This window comes from Meles meles, chromosome 2 (assembly GCF_922984935.1).
Source record: "Meles meles chromosome 2, mMelMel3.1 paternal haplotype, whole genome shotgun sequence".
NCBI lineage: Eukaryota > Metazoa > Chordata > Mammalia > Carnivora > Mustelidae > Meles > Meles meles.
Window position 1 is genome coordinate 172,257,282 of NC_060067.1, and position 16,152 is coordinate 172,273,433.

The 16,152-nt window shown below is 43.9% G+C and overlaps 1 long non-coding RNA gene across 3 annotated transcripts; it reads right to left on the reverse strand.

Annotated features, from left to right (window-relative positions):
• Positions 1-797: 797 nt before the first annotated feature.
• On the reverse strand, positions 798-7,498 carry LOC123931001. Of its 3 annotated transcripts, none has more exons than XR_006816200.1 (5): positions 7,303-7,498; positions 6,049-6,164; positions 4,127-4,225; positions 2,505-2,625; positions 798-1,236 (listed from the first exon to the last, which is right to left on the reverse strand). It is a non-coding gene; the product is annotated as an uncharacterized LOC123931001 (long non-coding RNA). The 3 variants fall into 3 exon arrangements; XR_006816201.1 differs by having other exon boundaries at positions 6,049-7,073; XR_006816199.1 differs by having other exon boundaries at positions 6,049-7,498.
• Positions 7,499-16,152: the final 8,654 nt, after the last annotated feature.

Consider the following 16,152-nt stretch of genomic DNA (forward strand, 5'->3'; position numbering starts at 1 on the left):
TAAAAAAAAAAAGACATTTTTACCTCCAATACCAAGCCTTCCCACCCAACCCCCAGTTTATTCTGCGTGCTAGTGTCAGATTGCCATTCCATGCTAAATAACTTGAGAATAAATCTTCAAGGTAGGTCCACATTCTTAGGCCTCAAAATCTAACTGTAAGAATGACGGCTCTGGGGGCGCCACGGTGGCTCAGCGGGTTAAGCCTCTGCCTTCCACTCAGGTCCTGATCTCAGGGTCCTGGGATCCAGCCCCACTCTCTGCCTGCCTCTCTGCCTACTTATGATCTCTCTCTGTGTGTGTCAAATAAATAAAATCTTAAAAAAAAAAAAAAAAAGAATGATGGCTCTGTTCCAGAACACTGGACCACTCAACCCTACTCATCACGACACCTGCTTGGGACTTACCCCATATTTTAAACTCAATCATTTATCTATTCATTTAACAAATCTTCACAGAGTCCTTCCCATGTGGCCAGTTTTTCCCATTGTCCCAATGACAATACAAAGTTAAATAATGCATGGCCATGGGAAATCTTCAACTATATTAAATTCCATAAAGGAAAGTGGATTGTACATTTTAATGTCCTACTCAGTGCTAGGACTAGAGTTTTGAAGTGATTACCACCATCTTAAATGCTTTTTGGATTCGGATATCTGGTCTTTCCTGGTGCTAGAAATAGTTTGTGCTCTGCTTTTGTGTATTTGTGTTTACATTTTCTTTTCTTTTTTAAGATTTATTTATTTATTTGTTTGACATACAGAGATCTCAAGTTGGCAGAGGGGGAGCAGGAGGCAGGCTTACCGCTGAGCAGAGAGCTGGATGCAGGCCTTGATCCCAGGACCCAGAGATCATGACCTGAGCCGAAGGCAGAGACTTAACCCACTGAGCCACCGAGGCTCCCTGTGTTTACATTTTCTTACAATTCTCACCATATATTACCATTCTTTCTGGACAATAATTTTGAAATTTAAAATGTTTCACACATTTTAGAGACTCAAGGCAAATGACACTGATTGATTCTTTGCCCAGCCAAATAGTAGACTCAGTTGTTGGGTATAAACACACACACACACACACACACACACACACACACTCCTTGATGCATTCTCTAAACTTCTTTAGTGCAGGGAGGCAATCGAACTTCCTTTTGAAGAGGGAGCCAGTATGATTCCCTCTGGCTCCAGAATTTTGTTTGCAAAGGTCAATGATCTGGGCACATCGGTGTCATATCCACTTCTAGGCAGAGAAATACAAACAGGAGAGATAAGATGAGTAAGTAATGCTTGAAAAGTTAGACACAAAGTACATTTGTATAGCCCACTGCCTATATATAGCACAACTAGGCTTACCTTCCACGTGAAATTCCTTGTCACTCTGAATTTGGACTGTCTTTAGATTGTTGTTGAGGTACTCCCACATTTTAGAATGAAAATGCTCTTTTAATACAAAAACTGTGTGAGTAATCTTAAAAACCTGATGAAGAATAGTCCATTAAGAAAGGGGGATCTTGGGGCACCTGGCTGGCTTATTCTGTCAAGTGTCTGGCTCTTGATCTGAGCTTAGGTTATAATCTCAGGGTCATGAGATGGAGCCCCACCTGGGCACTGCAATCATTAGGAGTCTGCTTGAGATTCTCTCTCTCCCTCTGCCCCTCCCCCACCAAACCCTGTGCATGCACACACACTCTCTCTCAAAGAAATAAATAAATCTTTAAAAATAAATAAATAAATGTAGAAAGGGGATCACAGTGTTAACAACCCCCACTTTGAGCTAATTTCCCAAAATGTGCCTCTATAATCATTGTGTTTGCTGTGTATATGGCAAATGGTGCTATGAACCTAGGAAGATACTCCTTTTAAAAGATACTCCTTCCCCCAGTAGAATAATCCCGTGAGTGTACTGCATAACTTCCCTGTCTTCCACAGATATCTTTTCATGTGTAAAGTCTTTGACATGACTAAAATTGTTGTGAACCACAACTATTTAGTGAACGACTATCAAGACCAATGTTCATTTCTAAGTACCAAGAGAAAAAGACAAATTAAGCAAAGGTATATTCATTTTGTTTTTATTTTTAAAAGATTTTATATTTATTTATTTGATAGAGAGTACAAGCAAGGGTAGGCACAGAGGGAGAGGGAGAAGCAGACACCCCCACTGAGCGGGGAGCCCTAGATGGGGCTCTATACCAGGACCCTGGGATCATGACCCAAGCTAAAGGCAGATACTTAACTGACAGCCACCCAGGTATCCTAAGCCATGTTCTTTATAAAAAATAATTTTTTAAATTATGGTAAAATACACATAAAATTGACCTTCTTAACCATTTCTAAGTGTACTGTTCAGTAGTGTTAAGTATATTCACATTATTATGCGATCAATCTTTACAAGTTTTCATCTTAAAAAACCAAAACTTGTACCCATTAAACAAAAACTACCCATTCCCTCTCCCCTAGCCCTAGGTAACCACCATTCTACTTCTGTTTTGGAGTTTAAATACATACCTCGTTCATCTAGTGAAATCACAGAATATTTGTCTTTTCATGGCTGGTATATTTCACTTAGCCTAATGCCTTCCAGGTTCATCCATGTTGTAAGGCATCAGCATTTCCTTCCTCCTGAAGGCTGAATAAAGTCATGCTATAAGTGTGCGCCACATTTACTTTACCCACTCATCCCCTGATGTGCATCAGAGTTGTTTCCACCTGTCGGTTGTTATGAATAATGCTGCTGCAAACATGAATATACAAATATCTGAGATGCTGCCTTCAATTCTTTTGGATCTATTCGCCAAAGTGGGATTGCCAGATCATGTTGTAATTCTGTATTTAATTTTGGGGGGAACCACCGTTTGCAATGGTCTTCTTTGATGTAGGAGTCTGAAGTTGGGAGGAGAGCTCCAGTGATTTAAATCTGAGAGTCATCAGAATATGGCCGATACATGTGTTGGGTCAGATCAATACAAGCACACTCTGACTTAAGAAGCAGAGACTTTGTGGTTAAGAGCAAACTAAAGAAGACAGGTTTTCTTACTGCATCCACACTGTGGTCCTCAACTTGAAAATTCACAGACCCAAATTTGTCAACTCACAGCAAGATGATTTTCTGTTTTTGGGGACTGATTTGTAGTAATCAAATCTGCAGGAGACACTGATAAAGGGGGCTTTTTAAAAATTAAATTAGGTGGATAATTGAAAATGCAAAATTAACTGGAATACTAGAATCCATTAGTCAGTTCTTCCCCTATGGCAATGCCTCCTTGGGAAGCCAAATCAACATCAATACGTTGATGATAAAGTTAGAGAAAAAAAAAAAAAAGAAAGAAAGAAAGAAAGAAAAGGAAATATTTAACTCTAAAGAATCTTGCAATTTGATATACCCCAGAAGTTGTGCTTGTATGGGGTTCTACCTGCCAAACAACCAAAAACACTTGGCTGAGCAGAATGTCCTCTTGGATGAATACAGCCATCACCTCCTCTTTGCCCAGCTCTTTATTTTCCAAAATTCCCTCCTGCCTGCCATTATCACCCCCATTAATGCAATGGCTGCCTTTCTGGGATCCTCAGAGGAAGAAAAGGGAAGTTTCCAATTAGAGTAACAACAATTCAAGTCTTATGGAAATCACATATATAAGTAAGGCTACTTAAACTAATTGAAATGTAATTTTGGCAAACTCCTACTCATCTTTTGGCACTAACTTTGGGGGTCAATTCCAACAAGACATTTTCTCTGATTTCTTCTTAAGTACTCATTCACTCTGTGTGGTTTTTCTTCTTCTTCTTTTCCCTTTTTTTTCTCCTCTCCATGTGTGTCTAACACTGCCTGATGCTTCTTGCATTATTTTTGTCAATCATCTATATGTATGGCTCCTTTCACCAGACTGTGAATTTTGTTTTATTCATCTTTTTAGTCCCAATAGTTAACATGATGTCTGGCACATCGTGGTTGCTCAGAAAATATTTGTTGAATGACTTAAAACTACATGATGACTACCAGAAACGTGACAAAGTATGCATGTATTTAATAAAGTCATTAATGAACTAGTACCTAATGCATGAAATTTGATAGACAATACAGGGTGTGTGGGGGAAAGACAGTAAAATGGGTCATTGAATGGAAAAATTACCTGCATAGGAAAGATCGTCATAAATTAAAACAGCTTGTCTTAGTCTGACTTTTGAGAGGTCAAGAGTCCTGGGCCACTTTTGTTTTTCCGAGATTATCACTATAAAAGAGAAAAAAGAATTAGAGGATTACAACTGCGGCATACAGTTCATGTGTGTCTTTCCAAAATTTACAAACACTGTTATGTTATTTATAAACTAAGTCTTTATAAAAATATCAAATATTAACTCAATGGTATACTTTGTGATCTGGCATTGAAACATGTGGAATTCAAAGCTGACTAAGGAGCAGCATCTTTTTTCAATCCTGTTAGCTCTCTTTGTGGTTTCAGGAGCACGTCACTGGAGATAATATCTTAAGTCTAGATTCCTCAGCCCCCCCTAAACTGTGAGACCTGACCTACATGGTCTTCTAAGACTTCCCATCTCCAGTGGTGGGCCCTGACCTCAACTTTAGTTTAATCTCTCTTCATCGGGGAGATTGCAGAAGACCCTAGTCTCATGAGAACTGTATCACAGCACATTCTAGGCCAAAGTCACTTTACAGCTGACTGCTCATTTTTTCTGTTGATTCTTACCAGGTTTAATTTCGGAGACCGACTCCCAATCCTAACAGCATACCCTGTGGGGACTGCCCACACTATTCTCGATCATCTCTTAAGGAGTCAAGACTAGAGGGGCGCCTGGGTGACTCAGTGGGTTAAGCCTCTTCCTTCTGCTCAGGTCCTGATCTCAGGATCCTGGGATGGAGCCCCACAAGGGACTCTCTGCTCAGCAGGGAGCCTGCGTCCCTCTCTCTCTCTCTGCCTGCCTCTGCCTACTTGTGATCTCTCTCGCTGTCAAATAAATAAATAAAATCTTAAAAACAAAACACACACAAAAAAGGAGCCAAGACTAGAAGCTCCAGGTGGGGGGTGGGGAGGAAACAGCGGAGGTGCTGTGGGATCCCTTATCAGATGAGGAAGCTTCAGCTGGAAGCTTTCGTGGTGGACTCCTATCTTTACCCTGTTAACCACCAGGGTGTCTTACCACGGAGTGAGTGACCCAGGGGCAGGTCCTCTAAGGGACAAAAAAATAAAATAAAATAAAGCGAATGTTGCTTGCTCAACAAATGTAGTCCAAGAAGTCAAGGATCAGAAGAGATAAAGATTTCAAAAAACAAAACAAAACACATGTTAAAAATTTGTCATCTAATGAACGATAATCTGAGAGAATGAACAACCTCTGAAAAGACGTTACAATCTTCCAAAGACCAAGGATCTCAGAATATTATAAATTGAATGCTCCTGCATGATTTGAACCCAAATGTCTTGAGTGTCCCAGGTGTGGCCAGCCTGTGGGCCAGCAATGTACATGGTCGGGACTGTCCCAGGCTTCCCAGGGCCTGAGGGGAGCAAACAGTTCAATAAGCAGCTTCAGTCAGTTTAATACAAGATAATTTTATTTATGGGGGGATAAATACAACAGAGAAAGTGTGTAGGGGAGGCACAGGGAACTAGGAACAAAGATCTGGCTTCTGGGTCTAGGTAAATTACACTTCAAAGAATGTTCTAAGCCGTTAAAAGTGTTTGTTTTTAAAGTACATTTATTTTAAGGTAGAGTTTTCCCAGACTCTTACTGGCTGGAAGAGGGAGAAAGGGTCTGGTGTTTGTAGACGATACAAGATGAACTCCTGAAGATGCTTTAACAAATTTATTTATTTGTTATTTATTTATTGGCACAAATTGAAGAGGCAGGACGATTTTGAGTTACCAGAAAACTAGCCCTTTCAGGACAGAGAGGGAGGTAAAAGAGCACATTTCTGTGATGCATCTTTATCTTCAACGTAAGGAACTCCTCCTGACCTCTCCCACACACCCACACCGCCCTGGGGGACCCTCTCTGCCAGGCCTTCTACAGAATTACATGTAAAAACTTTATTTACGGTCCTTCTTTTCCACATTCCCAAGGCTTCCTTCCCTGTGAAGGGTAAAGGGTGCCCTTCAGAGCATCTTCCGGAAGGAAATCTCATCCATTCGGTCAGGAAGTGAGCCTGTCCCCCTAGAAAGAAGAACGCAAGGCATTCAAGGGTAGGGGCCCAAGAAGAGGGGCGCGGCTGGAGTTGCCTCCATGCGGATTCCACCGGTGTGAATTTGCGGGGAGAAATAGTCTGGGTGAGGCTCCTGGAGAGAGAGGAAACACGCACCACCTGCGCAAGAAAATCAAGCTCTGCCTGTGCAGAAAAAGTAATTGCACCGGGCGCAGCCGGTGGGCCCTCAAGAGAGTTCAGTTTCAGTCTGACGAGCGGGACTGTGAGCTGAGCACCACGCAAAGCTGCTGAGCACACCCTAAAGAGGAGCAGAACCGGATGGCGTCCCCAGGGCCCGGGACTCTAGGTGGCCTGGCCACCTGGAAGCCGAAGCTGTCAGTCTCCCCTCTCCAAGGACAGGTGGTGTGAACGCGGCGCTTCTCGAAGGAGGCGCGGGCATCAAAGGTGGTGCGCACCTGCATGGCCTTCTGGAAAGCCGGAGCTCGCGCCCGCAGTGTGCCTCGCAGGGAGCTCTCTTGCCCCGCGCTCAGTTCGGGGCACCCTCTCCGGATCTTCGGGCGTCCCCGGAAACCCCGAGTCCCGCCCAGGTGCCGGGAGGCCAGGGGCGCAGGGGGATGGCGGTGGTGCGAGGCGCCGCAAGCTGGGCGGGTGCCCAGGAGGACAGGAGCCCTCCTCGGAGTCTCCGCCCACAGGGTCCTCAAACATGTGCACAGATGTCAGCGAGAGCCCCTTGGTGTCTGCAAACACCACCTGCTTCTTGGGGCCCTGGGGGTTAGGAGGTCGTGCCAGGCAGGAGCGCGAGGGCCGCAGGGCCCGCAGCTGGGCCTGGCCGGATCGCGGGAGCTGCTGCGGGGACCGGCTGTGGCCGAGGCAGAGGTGCATGGGGCGAGGCACAGGAGACAGGCCGGCAGCACTGGGACCTTCGACAAGAGGGCAGGGACATTCTGAGGACGGGGCAGAAGGACCTGGCATTCTTCACGGGAGCCCAGCCTGCCCCTCCTCCGTGACCCATCGCTGCGCTTCTCCTCCCCTAGGGTCCCCTGCCCGCAAATGTCTGATGAAACTGGGTAAAAGGAAGCACAGGCAAGCGGGGCCGTGGGCCGGGCGCCACGGGGGAGCCCGTCGGTTCCCGAAGGCTGGAGCACTTACCCCGCGGCTCCGGGCAGCGGCAGCTCCCAAGGTCTGGGACCACCCTCCCCAGCGGGAAGTATTTATGCGCTCCGGACCCCCAGCCGGCCAGCCGCTGCGGGACACTGGCCCCTGGAGGCGGCCAATCAGAAAGGCCTTTCGCGTCCGAACCGCTTGGGGAAGCGAAAGGATGTGACGAGAGTGTGACTCAGACACTTTGCCGGGGGCTGCCAGAACTCCACCTGACCAGACAGCCCGAGGGGTCACTCTGGGGTTATCCGTGGTTGTGGTCGAGGGCGAGGAGAGGCGGGGCGATGACACGGGCCCAGGGTTCCAGGGAGGAGAGGGTTCCCAGAGCACTGCGGCTGGTTTCCCCCAGGGAGACAGACTTTTCTCTTTTCTCCACCTCTTCCCTTGCCAGAGTCTGCTTTGCGGCTCTTCCTGTGCAGTGACCTGTTGCCCCCCCCTCCCGGTTGGCTGCCCTTCTCTCCACCTCAGGGTTTCTTCCCAATCACGCTTGCCACTGCCTTCTTTCTGTTTCTGTTTCTGCGACGATTTATTACTCTGTACCCCTTGGTGTATATGTGGGTGTGATCCAAAGAAGAGAGGAGGGTCACTGGGTGAGGCCCTCATTGACCAATATCACTCCTATAGGGCCCGGGGCTTGGATCTCTGGTTCAGTCAGTTGTGGTCACAGGGTCACAGGCTACAAAGTCCCTCTATAAGGAATCCCACCCAGCAGGCAGGCATGGCATACCTGAGCCGGACATGATCAGATCAGATTGCCTCAGGGGCTGGACAACTTCCCTTGTGTTCTCACCTCTGGCATCCTTCTCCAGCCTCCTCTGCAGACCGCTGTATTCTCTCCATCCTTTCAATCCCCCCCCCACAAAGATTTTATTTATTTACTTGACAGAGATCACAAGTAGGCAGAGAGGCAGGCAGAGGAGGGGGAGGGGGAAGCAGGCTCCCTGCTGAGCAGAGAACCCGATGCAGGGCTCCATCCCAGGACCCGGAGATCATGACCTGAGCTGAAGGCAGAGGCTTAACCAACTGAGCCACCCAGGTGCCCTGCAGTCTCTTCAATCTTTATGCACCCAAGTCCTCAGCACTCTGCATTTTTCACTTTAGACCTTTTCCTTGGAGATCCTGATCCAATTTTGACAATTATTCAATTACTTTCATATGCTGACTTGCACATCTGGGTCTAGATTAGCCCTTTCTCTCATTGCACTCCAGACTCCGAGATAATGGTTCTACTTCTTGATCTGGGTGGTGGTACCACAGGTGAGTTCACTTTCTAATTTTGTCTTCAATCAAAGGTTTATTTCAAGGAAAAAAAAAAAAACCTGGGGCTCCTGGGTGGCTCAGTCCGTTAAGCGTCTGCCTTTGGCTCAGGTTATGATCCTAGGGTCTTGGTTGGAGCCCCAGCTCATTGGGGAGCCTGCTTCTCCCTTCCCCTCTCACTCTCTTTTTTCTCTCTCTCAAATAAATAAAATCTTTTAAAAAATAAAGAAGGGGCGCCTGGGTGGCTCAGAGGGTTAAGTTTCTGCCTTTGGCTCAGGTCATGGTCTGAGGGTCCTGGGATCGAGCCCCACATCAGGCTCTCTGCTTAGCAGGGAGCCTGCCCCCCTCCCCGGCCTGCCTCTCTGCCTACTTGTGATCTTTCTCTGTGTCAAATAAACAAATAAAATCTTTTAAAAATAAAGAAAGAAAAACAGCAAGGAGGTAAAATTGTTAATTATATAGGGGTTTGGAGATTTTATTCTTAGAAAAATGGCCTCAGAATGAATATGTATAAAGTCAATATGTATTTTACACTTAATATATACAGCAGTGAACATCATTTCGTATTGTAAACGTGGCTCATTTTTCACCCAGGGGGCATGGTATTCTAGCATTAGGGTCCACCATACTCTATCACACACAGTTCGGTGATTCTAAATATTTTTAAAAGATTAATTTGTTTAATTTAGAGAGATAGAGCAAGAGTAGGAGCAGGGGAAGGAGCAGAGGGAGAGGGAAGAAGCGGACTGCCTACTGAGCGCAGATCCTGAGGCAGGGCTCAATCCCACAGCCTGGAGATCATGACCTGAGCTGAAACCAAGAGTTGGATGCTTAACCAACTGAGCTGTCCAGGCGCCCCGTAGGTGATTCTCAATTTTTTTTTGCCAGTAAGTAGTGCATCTAAAACTTGCACACTGGGGCACATACATACTGGGGCTCCTGGGTGGCTCAGTCAGTTAAGCGTCTGCCTTCAGCTGGGGTCATGATCCCAGGGTTCTGAGACTGAGACCTACTTTGGAGTCCCTGCTCAGTGGGGGGCCTGCTTCTCCCTCTGCAGCTCTCCCTGCTGTGCTCTCTCTTTCTCTGTCAAATAAATGAATAAAATCTTTTTAAAAAACCACGCCTCCATAAAAAGTCTTGCATACATACACTTGTGTACTTGTGTGAGAATTTCTTCATGACAGATACTGAGAATGAGGACTTGTTAGTTCAAAGGGCACCCCATACTGCCTCCAGAAAGACTGTGTCAGTTAATAATTTCACCAATAACCTTCAAGAGTTGCTCTCCTTCCATAGCTTCACCATCACTACAGTGATCACACTTCAAAATATTTTCCAATATGAAAGGTGAAAAACAGTATCTCATGATTTTTTCCTTAAATATTTATTTATTTATTTTAGAGAGAGAGAGACCGGCGGGGGAGAGGAGCAGAGGGGGAGGGAGAGAGAGAATCTTAAGCAGGTTCCTCACCCAGAGCAGAGCCCCACGTGGGGCTCAATCTTGTGACCCAGAGATCATGACCTGAGCTGTAATCAAAGGTTGGACACTCAACTTATTGCGCTAGCAAGGCGCCCTGATCACATTTTAATTAATTTATTTATTTTTAAAGATTTTATTTATTTATTTGATAGGGAGAGACACAACGAGAGAGGGAACACAAGCAGGGGGAGTGGGAGAGAGAGAAGGACCGTGGGATCATGACCTGAGCTGAAGGCAGACACTTAATGACTGAGCCACCCAGGTGCCCCGTGATCATGTTTTTAAATGCAAATGGCATGTAGCATTTTTCTCATATATTTTCTGCCGTTTCCATTTCCTTCTCAGTGAAATACATAGTTAAGTCTTTTGCCAAGTTTACAGTAAGCTATTTGTATATATATTTTTTTAAAGATTTTATTTATTTATTTGACAGAGAGAGATCACAAGTAGGCAAAGAGGCAGGCAGAGAGAGAGAGAGGGAAGCAGGCTCCCCGCTGAGCAGAGAGCCCGATGTGGGACTCGATCCCAGGACCCTGAGATCATGACCTGAGCCGAAGGCAGTGGCTTAATCCACTGAGCCACCCAGGCGCCCGCTATTTGTATATATTTTTTTTTTATTTGTATATTTTTAAACAAAGTAGTAGTTCTTGGGTTAATAAATAACGTTGGCACAGTGGGCTGTCTTTTTTTTTAAGATTTTATTTATTTATTTGAGAGAGACAGAGATAGTGAGAGAGCGCATGGTGGGGGGGGGGGCTGTGGGATGGGAGAAGCAGGCTCCTCGCTGAGCAGAGAGCCTGCCAAAGTGGGGCTGGATCCCAGCACCCTGGGATATGACCTGAACAGAAGGCAGGCACTTAATGGACTAAGCCACCCGGGCGCCTCCATGAGAATTATTCTTAAACATGTTAATGAAATTTCTAAGGGATGATCCTTGGGGGAGATATTTTTCATCTTGATTTTAAGTTCTATTGTGGGTCACCTTTTCTTTCTTTCTTATGCACCAATACTCTGGATTACCATGTTGTAGGTAAAGGGTGTGTTAGGTGCTGAGGTGCACAGGTGAACAGAAATGGCAAGGTTGCTGACCACACAGGGTTTAACTTCTAGCATTCAGAAAATGTGGTCTGTATTATCTTTACCTTGGGGAATTAATTGAGATTTTCTTTGTGGGCCAAAATGTGAACAAATTTTCTTGAAAAAAAAAGTGTTTTCTTCTTTTGTTAAAATAAAATTCCCTCACTTGAATGCAAATTCTGAGGAACGAGTGTTCAAATCTTCTATGATGACAGTGTTTTTATCAAATTCATATACTCTCTGATAACTAAGCTTTATATTGCTGCAATACTGCCTTGTTTGGTGCATGGAAGCCCAGTGCTATTACACCTTCTTGGTGAGTCTATCTTGTATAGAGTGATACCCCCCCTTTTTAAAAAAGTTTTCATTTATTTATTTGACAGAAAAATCACAAGTAGGCAGAGAGGCAGGCATGGGGGTGGGGGAAGCAGGCTCTTCACTGACCAGAGAGCCCGATGCAGGTCTCGATCCCAGGACCCTGAGATCATGACCTGAGCGGAAGGCAGAGGCTTAACCCACTGAGCCACCCAGGCACCCATCCCTTTTTGTCCTATTTAATCTTTCTGCCTTGCAGTCTACATTGATACATTGATTTTGTCCTATTTAATCTTTCTGCCTTGCAGTCTACATTGAGCGGAAGGCAGAGGCTTAACCCACTGAGCCACCCAGGCACCCATCCCTTTTTGTCCTATTTAATCTTTCTGCCTTGCAGTCTACATAGACTACATTGCAGTCTACCCCTATTTTGCTTCATTAATATCAGTCTGTTACAGCTGTATCTAGAACTTACTACCTACTTTTCTATTATTTTTCTATTATTTTAAGTGTGAAGTTATTTGGAAGGAACAGAAATAGCTGGTGGACTGTGTTTTTCTAGATTTCTCTTCTTTTCCTCTTGTTTTTGGTCCTTTCAATAAGCTGTAGGTTTTCAATTGACCTACACTACCTAAGAGTTGGTTTATCTCCATCCTCATCGCCTAATGCCAAACATCTAGATCAGTGAGATCCTAGCACTGCTATCAAAGCTAATGTGGACTGAAAGGGAGTTTCTGGCTATCAACCAGAATGCCTTCTGTCAGGATTACGTGCATTTATCCTGTACACCAAAATTTCCCTTATCTGGTAAACACAGAAATACACTGTGCATACAGGCATGCCAAAGTCTCAAAGATTTTTAAAAACCTTTCATCCACAAAGAGACGTTGGGTTGGAAGAACATATTGAACCAAAGTTAGAAGTGGAAAAGATCTACCGCAAGATAAACAATCTTACTACTTATTACACAGAACACAGAAACTGGGAAGTTGGGTAGGCATTGTCTGTGTGACTGCCGTCTGAAGAGCAGAAGGCTGGCACATATTTCTGCTGGACAAGTGACGTGGCCTCAGGAAAGACAACTGATTTTCTGCGTCAGAAGTGCTAGGTTCCAGTCTTGGTCAAACCACTTATGGGTAATTACGAACATCCATGATAGTCTACAAATGGGAAAGGGGCCTCTGTCTACATCAATATATTGTAGAAGAGGACAGCAATAACAGAACAATTTACATGTGCATTAATATTTTAGAATTTTCAAAACCCTTTTCACACCTCATCTCAACTTTTCCTTATGACAACCCTGTTACGTTGGTGTTACTATTCCCCCTCTTTCACAAATAAGGAAGTGATTTCTCCATGGTTCCTGAGTTGATAAAAATGCAGAGCCTGGGTGGCTCAGTCCGTTAAGCGTCTGCCTTCAGCTCAGGTCATGATCCCAGGATCCTGGGATTGAGCCTTGCATCAGGGGAGCCTGGTTTTCCCTCTCCCTCTCCTTCTGCCCCTCCCCCTGCTTGTGCTCTCTCATTTTCCCTGTCAAAAAATAAATAAAATCTTAAAAAAAATGCAGATTCAGGACTTGAGCCTAAGTTTGACTCCAAATCCCTGCATCATTTCATGGTAACCTGTTCCTTGTGAAAACATCTTGATAAACAAAAAGCACCTTGCCGATGTAAGGATTTTGTGTTAATTTTCTGTAAGAGGCATGTGTGTGGGTCTGGGCATAAAATTGCAGAAGATTGCTGGGCTGCAGGCAGGTTGAAAACTACGAGGGAATTTGGGAGATTTTGGTCCAAGCCTTTGCAAGCATGAGGCAAGCAAGTGTTGAAAGCTTTCAGGAACAGAAAAGTATCTGTGACTTTTTATTTTTTTGCATCTCCCAGATTTTAGCTTCTACAACCTTCTTTGGTAGACTGATCCAGTATTGTGACAAAAAGCCTTTTCTTCATGATACCATATAGGTCTCTTTCCTCTTTGTAAAAAGTTCTAGGTTTGGCTTTCTTTGTCACTTGTCACTTTTCTGATTCTTTTGTTCTTTATATATGTTCCTGACTGTGCTGACTTATACTTTAGGAAAACAGTATGATTTTTATGAGCTTCCATTCCTTTTCCATTGCTTTCCCCTCTGCTAATGAAAATATAAGAGAATTTTGGTCTTTTAACATTCATTTTTTTAAAAAGCTGCTTAATTCCTTCCTCTTCCTTTCAATTAAATAATTTCCCAACCATTTCCTTCTGCATTTTTTATCCCATAAAACTAATTTTTCCTTTAAAAACCAAGACCAAATTGGTCATCAGATCTAGTTTATGCCTCTAATTGCCACATACAAGTTGATGGCTTCATCGTTGGTCATCATGTCCAGACTCCTGTCTGTTCTGTTTAATTCAGTAAAATTAAGTAATTTCATTTTTAAAAAATTTTAATTCCAGTATAATTAGCATATAGTGTTATATTAATTTCAGGTGTATAATACAGTAGTAATTCAATGATTCTATACATTACTCAGTGCTCATCATGATAAGTGTTCTCTTAATCCTCTTCACCTACTTCACCCATCCCCCATCCCCAATCCCTCTGGTAACCATCAGTTTGTTCTCTGTAGTTAAGAGTCCCTTTTTTTGTTTGTCTCTTTTTTGTTTCCTTTGTTTGGGTGAAATTCCACATATGAGTGAAAGCATATGGTATTTGTCTTTCTCTGACTCAGACATTTCACTTAGCATTATACTCTGTAGATCTATCCATTTTATTGCAAATGGCAAAATTTCATTCTTTTTCATGGTTAAGTAATATTCTGTTGTATACATACAACTTCTCCTCCTCCTCCTCCTTCTTCTTTATTTGACAGAAAGGGAGAGAGTGAAAATAAGTAGGGGGCGTGGTGGGCAAAGCGAAAGGGAGAAGCAGGATCCTCACAGAGCAAAGAGCCCAATGGCGGGCTCTATCCCAGGACCATGGATCATGACCTGAGCCAAAAGCAGATGCTTAACCGACTGAGCCACCCAGGGGCCCCTATACCACATCTTCTTGATCTATTCCTCTATAGATGGACGATTGGGTTGCTTCCATAACTTGGCTGTTGTAAATAATGCAGCAATATACATAAGGGTGCATACGTCTTTTCAAATTAACAATTGGGTATTCTTTGGAAAAATACCCAGTAGTGGAATTATTGGGTCATATGGTAGTTCAGCCTCCCCACTGTTTCCCACAGTGGTTACAGCAGTTTGCATTCCCACCAACAGTGCATGAGGGTTCCTTTTTTCTCCACATCCTTGCCAACAATTGTTGTTTTTTGTGGTTTTGATTTTAGCTGTTCTAACAGGTGTAAGGTCCTATCTCGTGTTTTTGATTTGCATTTCCCTGAAGATGAGTGATGTGGATCATCTGTTCATATACCCTTGGCCCATCTTTATGTCTTTGTTAGAAAAATATCTGTTCAGGTCTTCTGAACATTTTTAAATTGGATTATTTGGATGTTTTTTGGTGTTGAGTTGTACAAGTTCTTTATACATTTTGGATACTAACCCCTTACTGGAGATATCATTTGCAAATATCTTCCCCCATTCAGTGGGTTGTCTTTTGGTTTTGATTGTTTCCTTTACTGTGCAGAAGTTTTTTATTTTGATGTAGTCCCGATAGTTTATTTTTAAGCAGTTTCATTTTAAATGTCGCTGGAGTCTAAAGCATCTTGTTGGCTGTGAATCATAAGCAGCAAGGAATTCCCAATTTCCCAATGATGGGGGACACATCTACATCTTTCTTAGAGACTCCCAGGATGGAAATTCCATGGAACTTGTGCATGCTGTCTTAGTTCAGGCTGCCAAAGCAAGTACCATAATCTGGGTGGCTTAAAAAAACAGACAACTATTTCTCATAGGTGTGGAGGCTGGATGTCTGAGATCAAGATGCCAGCATTAGATGGGTTCTAGTGAGAGCCCACTTTCTAGTTTGTAGTTGGTTATCTCCTTGCCTTTTTGCTGTGTCCTCCCATGGTGGAAAGTGAGGTATCTCTGATCTCCCTCTCTTCTTATAAGGGCACTAATCCCATCATTGAAGCTTCACCCTCCTGACCTCCTCTAACCTTATTACCTCTCAAAGAGCCCACCTCCAAATAGCATCACCTCAGAGGGGTGGGACTTTAACACTTGAATTTGCTAAACTGGAGTGGAGTAACCATGAGGCTGCCTGCAGCTCTATTTCTGCTCAAGAGAAACCCCAACTGCAGGAGAGAATAAGGTCAAAGACATGGAAATGCAGGAGAAAAGATAGAAGCTGTACACACACATACATGCACACACACGTGTACACATATCCCTCTCAAAGTAGTGTTGGGATCTGTGGACCTAGCTGGTCATTGGAGGCCAGCTGCCATTTTTGGTTACAAGAGCCAGTAAATTCCTTTTCCTGAGTTAACTCAGGTTGAGTTTCATCACTTGTAACCAGAATCCTTGATCTATGGAACTCTCTCCATACCCTCTAGTCTACACTTGTCCTTTGGTTATCTCATCTGCTCCTAGGACTTCAACTTCACCTGAATAGTGATGACTTCCATGTTATATTCCATGCCACACCTTCTTTCTGAGCTCCAGCATCTTATTTCTGCAGGAATTTCCACTTTAATGTCCCATGAATACATTAAGGTCCATATGTCCATGACATCATCATTTCCTTCACTCTACTTCCAACTAACAAAATTTTTCTATATTTTCCT